The 7,258-nt window shown below is 39.2% G+C and overlaps 1 pseudogene; it reads left to right on the top strand.

Annotated features, from left to right (window-relative positions):
- The first annotated feature begins 244 nt into the window (after positions 1–244).
- On the top strand, positions 245–607 carry LOC144368413 (immunoglobulin lambda variable 9-49 pseudogene; annotated as a pseudogene).
- The last annotated feature ends 6,651 nt before the right edge of the window (positions 608–7,258 follow it).

Genomic DNA, 7,258 nt, shown 5'->3' with positions numbered 1-7,258 from the left:
CCAGTGAAGGGCAGTGGGTGGAGGCACATTTGCATGAGCTGCTCCACCTTGAGGCCAGTGGGGAGGGATAAGAAAGGCTGGGGGCAGCCCACACCAGCTCTGGAACTCAGGAAACTGTCCAACATGGTTGGGACTCTTCTCCTCTTTATCATGCTCACTCACTGCCCAGGTAGAAATAGACTTATGAGCCCCATGGCAGACCCCTGTCCTGAGTCTCTCCTCATGGACTCAGATCCCCAAACACATGCAGCCTGGCTCTGACTTCCACTGTGATGTATCTGTGTTTACAGGGTCCCTCTCCCAACCTGTGCTGACTCAGCCACCCTCTGCATCTGCCTCCCTGGGACAAACCACCAAACTCACCTGCACCCTGAGCAGTGGCTACAATAGTTATTGGGTGGAATGGTTCCAGCAAAGCCCAGGGAAGAGCCCCAGGCTTGTGATGAGAGTGGGCACTAGTGGCATTGTGGGATCCAAGGGGGATGGGATTCCTGATCGCTTCTCGGGCTCAGGCTCTGGCCTGGATCGGTACCTGACCATCCAGAGCATCCAGGAAGAGGATGAGAGTGTCTACCACTGTGGGACAGGCCATGGCAGCTACGTGTAACTCACAGTGACACAGGCAGAGGGGAAGTAAGACAAAAACCTCCAGACTGATGGGCCTTGTTATACTTCACTTCCCAGTGTCCTGACTCAGAAGGAGCCTCCTGACCCTGATTAATAATTTCTACCTTCCCAGATATTTTATAAATTTAATTCACATTAAATATCCCCCATATACAAATATGATCTTATTAGTGTTTGGAATATTAAGTGTATTTGGACATGTGTGTTTGTTCCCAGTCATGAATCTGCTGATGGATTTTATTTTGGAGATTGTAAAGCTGTTTACAGATGTGTATATCATACATTCCTTTTGTCACTGTTTTATGTTAGTTTTGTCCATATTCAGCAGTTAGGAGTATTCCACATAGTGATGGGATTTGAATATTTCCCTTGAAATTCCAGATCTTGACCCCGACATGGGTAACATAGTCACACATGGTTCATCTGGGCTTCACCCACTTTGCCACCTTCGTACACTTACATATACACAGAGTTCTCAGGGTGTTTGCTTCTGACAGAGGGAGAAAGTGCCAGAAACAGAGAGAAAGTGTGCAACACCCAGGATGTGGATTTGAGCCTGCCCTGTAACTGAGGCACCTTTGGGAGATGCCCCTTTGTTCTTCATACAGTGAATTATTTGCATGCAGAAAAATTACTCTGCAGCAGGTTTATGCTGCTAATCACCTAGATCAAGGTAGATATCACAGGTTAATACTGACTTTTCTGAGATACCAGTCACATTCAGGAGTTCCAGACAAACTGCACTTAGTATCAATTCACCCCAACTTGAGGAGTTCCCATAAACACCTCAGCTTTGCAAATTCATAACAATTAATTACAGAACAAAATGAAAGCTCTGTTCTTTAGAAGATCACAGTCTTATTATACAGAAAGCAAATCATATCAAGTCAGATAAAGGGACAGAGAAGTCCACTTCTGGTAGTTCACAGCTTGAAGCATTCTTATATTCAGGTTGCCTCACTCTGCTAATAGATTTATAGGATTACCCATCATAGATGATCACTCAGGAAATGAAGATCTAGAGTAGTTATTGAGTCTTTATTCCTTAAACATAATTCTGTTGAAGTAAACTCAACATCCATCCCCCTCCACTTCATGAAGATAAGGATTGTTCTGATAGAGTGCACTCAAAGCTCCAAATTTGTAGTAATCTACTTGGTCTTTCTAGAATTGTCATTCTTCTTTCTTAACCTATTTGAGGACAGACCATGAATCAGTTCCTGAGCATAAACTCATGTGGGGTCCCTGAGGGAATTCCTAAGATGAGAGACAGGAAAAAGCCAAACTTCACTTTTCATTATGTTAACACTTCATGTACACATTTTCTCTCTAATTAAACCACATTTGGCCACACATGACAGAACATGACCCTTGCTCTGAATAGCTGTCATGATCCATGATCTGTGAAGATTCACCAGGATGAAAAGAAGATGGCAAGTGAAGGATGCCTCTCTCTCACTGCTCAGAGGAGACCATGAGTGAGCAAATATGTATGTGTTCATTTGTGCTCAGACATAGAGTCATATATTAAATTTAATTTCCTCATAATCTTTTATTAATATACAAAGAACTAAGGTCTTATAGAAATTTATAGGACAATAAAGTTTATCTTGTTAATGGCAAAAATTTGGAGTTTTGACTCAGAAAGTCAATTTTTGATTATGTACTTTGCTATCTGGTTTAACCTAAGGAGGTTGACTGTGATGTTTAAATCACCTGAGAAGAACTAACTTTCCTTATCAAAATTTTAAGTTAATCTCTCTTAATAAATAGTTTTTCAGGATATCTGGTGAGATAATTCTCAATGTTGTTCATGATACAAGTGTATGTCGTACTAAAATGCATTAAAATCTGTATTGTTGATTCTGGTAATTGATCACAATCAAAGTAATACTCTTCTCTTTCAATTTTAGAATATTAGACAGTTAAAGAAAATGATAAAATATGCAATCGTCACATCAATTATAAATTTTTACAGTCAATTGAATATGAAAATAATAGGTAGAATCATCCCCTTATTTTTTGCTATGAATTTCTATGTTTAAATTTTAGTTATGTAAATATTGAAAAAACTAGTTAAAGTTTTAGGTTTAAAAATTTCCTCATACAGTATTATCATGAAAGCAAAAGTCCACCCAACTCATGATGGTAAGAACTCTTCTAGTAGATGATATGGAGCTTGGTCATCAGTAAAGATAGTGAGGTAGGAGCAAAAGGACCAGAAGGACCAGAAGGACTCAGAGACAACATGGACCTGTGTGGTCCAGGAATAAGAATCCTCTTTGCAAGTAGAATCTACTAGTGGTTGTGTTCAGGGTATAGGAGGAGGAGTTGAGGTAGGGTGGCTGGGAAGAAACACAATGAGATTTTAAATGGGAAATTAATGTTTATTTTATCTTGATGTAGAAAAGAATCTAAAGGAGTTTATTTAGGTAGAAAATGATTTTATCATACACATGTAAAAAAATATCCTTCTGAATACTGTGTATGCAATTTTAAGAGAGAGAGAGAGAGAGAGAGAGAGAGAGAGAGAGAGAGAGAGAGAGAGAGAGAGTAGAGAACAGCTAGCCAGGGTGTCTGCATGACTCAGGTGGGCAGTGCACCTGGACAGTACAGGGAGGTACTCGTGAGGAAAGCTTATGCACAGTATGTGGAGATGTTCAGTCCTGATGTCTTGTGGAAGAAAAAGGGCCCTCAGCAGTCAGAAGTGGGCTCCAGAAGCCCAGGATGAGCATGGTCAGGTGTTATCAGTCATATGAGGACAAATCACCAGGACTCTGCTCACTATGTGTTTCTCCACTAGGAACTAGAACAGAATTTTGTTTTGTTTTGGCACTTCTGTATATGCAGACCCCAGAATACAGCCTAACAACAAGCAAAAACTGCAGGAGTATCCAGATTGATCATTTTGTTTTAGTTTTTTGTTGATGTTGTTTTAATTAGTTATATATGACAGTAGAATATGTTTATGCATTTTGATATGTCATACATAGATGGGATATAATTTCATTTTCCTGAGTGTACATGTTCAGAATCATATTGGTCATGTTATCACATATATACATATAGTAATAATGTCTGTTTTCTTCTACTATCTTTCCTATCCCCACATCCTCTCCCCTCCTGTCCCACCACTTCCCTCTACCTAATCTAACATTATTCTTTCGTACTGCCCCCACACACACCTTATTGTGAATTATCATCTGCATATTAGAGAAAACATTCGACCTTTGGTTTGTGAGATTGGCTTATTTCACTTAGCATGATATTCTCCAACTCCAACCCTTTACTGGCAACTGCCATAATTTCACTCTTATTTAGAGCTGAGTAATATTCCATTGAATATATATACCATGCTTTCTTCATCCATTCATCTATTGAGGGATACCTAGGTTGGTTCTATAGTCTAGCTATTGTGAATTGAGCTGCTATAAACATTGATGTGGCTGTTACTATGTATACTGACTTTAAGTCCTTTGGGTGTAAACCAAGGAGTGGGATAGCAGGGTAAAATGATGGTTCCATTCCCAGCTTTCTGAGGAATCATCATACTGCTTTCCATAGTGGTTGCACTAATTGGCATTCCCACCAGCATCCTAGCCAATATTTACTGTTGCCTGTATTCTTTATTATTACCATTCTGATAGGAGTGAGATGAAATTTGATTTGATTTCTTTAATTGCTAGAGACATTGAACACCTTTTCATATATTTATTGATCAATTATATTTCTTCTGTGAAGTGTCTGTACAGTTTCTTAGCCCATTTATTGATTGGGTTATTTGTTATTATGGTGTTAAGTTTTTGATCTCTTTATATATCTTAGAGATTAATGCTTTATCAGAAGTGCATGTGGTAAAGATTTTCTCCCAGTATGTAGGCTCTCTCCTCACATTATTAATTGTTTCCTTTTCTGAGAAGAAGCTTTTGAATTTGAATCCATTACATTTACTGATTCTTGATTTTCCTTCTTGAGCTTTAGGAGCCTTGTTAAGGAAGTCAGATCCTAAGCTGATGTGGTAAAGATTTGGGCCTATTTTTCCTTCTAGTAAGTGAAGGGTCTCTATTCTAATGCCTAAATCTTTGATCCACTTTGAGGTGATTTTTGTGCAGGGTGAGACTTAGAGATTTAATTTCATTTTGCTATATATGGATTTTCAGTTTTGCCAGCACCATCTGTTGAATAGGCTATCTTTTCCTCAGTGAATGATTTTGGCACCCTTGTCTAGTATGAGATAACCAGATTCATGTGGGTTTCTCTCTGTGTCCTCAGATTGACCTTTTGAATTCACCAGAGGCGGAAACACAGAAAAAAAAAAGGAGGACTTAGGCAAAGATTATGATTGATGCTCATTTCTAGATATTTACAGTTGAGAGACTAAATTGATTAAAGACAAAAGGTCAAATGAGAAACTTGATCTTAGGTTTAGCAAGAGGTAAGAAACATGGCCTTGAGTGAGGGGAAATTGACCTATTAGGATGGACTGGATTCCATGGGTTTATGAGAAGACAATACAGAAGCACATGATCACTCACGAATTCCTGAATTAAAAAAAAAACAACACAGAAGCAGGTGGTAAAAATTCTGAGCACAGAAGATTGACTCCTTGGGCAAATACATTGAATAGCAGGGTGAGTTGTATAACTTTCTAGCACCATCTATATGAACTAAGAGCTGGTGAGATATTCATTAACAAAATGTCAAATCCACAGGTCAAAATCCATCATGGGACTTCCCAAAACTGCAACATTCAAGACCTCAACCCACACTTCCACAAATGATTCTGAGGTGAGAACTTTTGCATACAGAATGAGGGACTTTGGGGCTTGTTGCAAATGAAGAGCTGCTTCTGCAGTAAATGAAGTGCTTAAAGGAAGGAAATTATTGATGGCCAGAAAAGGTGTGTGCTAGACTGGAACTCATTCTGTACAATATGGCATGGGAAGAGCACACCAACTATAACCATTCTGTTCTCTTATGCTTCTGTCAGTTTATGAAATACTAACACTATTACATTAAATTAAACTACTTAGTATAGTTTAATTATAATATAATTATAATTGTAATATAATTAAACTTATTAAAATATACTTCAAAGTACACATCATTTTACATTTTAATAGTGAGAATCCAACTACTAATTCTGAATAGGTGAAGAATCAAGTATGTGTACTACTTCTAAATTATTTATCAATAAGTGAATATAACTTTTACAACATCTTCAATAAGTTTTTAACACTTTATTTTGTCACTTAATTGTATGATTATACATCCTCATGATGGATAACTTCTTGAAATGACAAAATACAGTATTTACACTCAATTAATTGGTAGCAAATTATCCAGGACTTAGACCACACTTGTGTGTACAGACCCGGTGAGCTGCAGAGACCAGCTAGGCTCTGAAGTCTCTGGGCCAAGGGAAGCTGTGAGTCCTGTGACCTTCAAGGTACACCTTGGAAGTGCTTAGTTGTCTCTATACAGCTGCTTGGTAAGGACAATTTACTCAAAGGAGCCCTCACAGTTGGAAATTCTGGCAGAGTCCCTGAATAAGGACCTTGGCACGTTTTTAGCTGATGATTCCTCCCAGAATTCCTCCAAGGGGCATCTTCCTGGGTCTACAATGTGAGCTGAGCTCTAGCACTGTGGCACATGGTAAGGCTGTAGAAGTCATGATGGAAACACATTTGCATGAACAACTTTTCCTCTCCAGAGAGTGGGGAAAAAAGAAGAAGATTTGGGGCTCACAGGTTTCAATATAGAACTCAGGGGTCTATTCCACCATGGCCTGGACTCCTCTTTTCCTGTTGCTGCTTTTTCACTGCTCAGATGGGGGCATGCTTCTTAGTCCTCAATCAGCTTCTCTGTTAGTTCCATCTGTCTAGTTCAGACTCCAAATAACTTAAATCTGGGCTCTGGTCTAACACCAATTTTAACTTTGTTGGCAGGCTCTCTCTCCCAGCCTGTGCTGACTCAGCAACCCCTCTTCCCCACTGAACTCCAAGAGCATCTGTCAGACTCACCTGCTCCCTGAGCATTGGCTTCATTGTTGAAAACTACTGGAATGCCTGGTACCAGCAGAAACCTGGGAACTCTCCCCAGTATCTTCCCAGCTACTATTCAGACTCAGTTAAGAATTAGGGACCTGATTTTTCCAGCTGCTTCTCTGGATTCAAAAATACAATACCCAAGGCAGGGAATTTGCTCATTTGGGGGCTGTAGCCAGAGAATGGGGCTGATTGTTACCGTGCCATAGCTCATGACAGCAGAAGGAGCTATCCTTTCTCATAGTGTTTCAGATAATGAGTAAATGATTCAAAACCCATGAGTCCCCAGACTTTTACCCTTTCTCTCTTCAGTGAGAAGCTTCTGTGGAGGTGCCTGTAGCATAGACTCCTCTGTAGTAGGAAACATCCAAGAACATCAGATAGAAATATATAGGTTATACCTGTAAACTAACACACAACAGGACATCTCAGGAAGGACAAAATGAATGAGCAAACAGATCCTAAAGGCATATCACTATAGTCTCTGCAATGAAGAAACAAGAATAGATATATAGTCAGCAACTAAAAACACAAATTAGTACCTATATGTTCATTCATAAAGTAGTCTCATCAGCATAATACAT

The sequence above is a fragment of the Ictidomys tridecemlineatus genome, chromosome 2 (genome assembly GCF_052094955.1).
Source record: "Ictidomys tridecemlineatus isolate mIctTri1 chromosome 2, mIctTri1.hap1, whole genome shotgun sequence".
Lineage (NCBI taxonomy): Eukaryota > Metazoa > Chordata > Mammalia > Rodentia > Sciuridae > Ictidomys > Ictidomys tridecemlineatus.
This window is presented reverse-complemented; position numbering and strand designations above follow the sequence as displayed.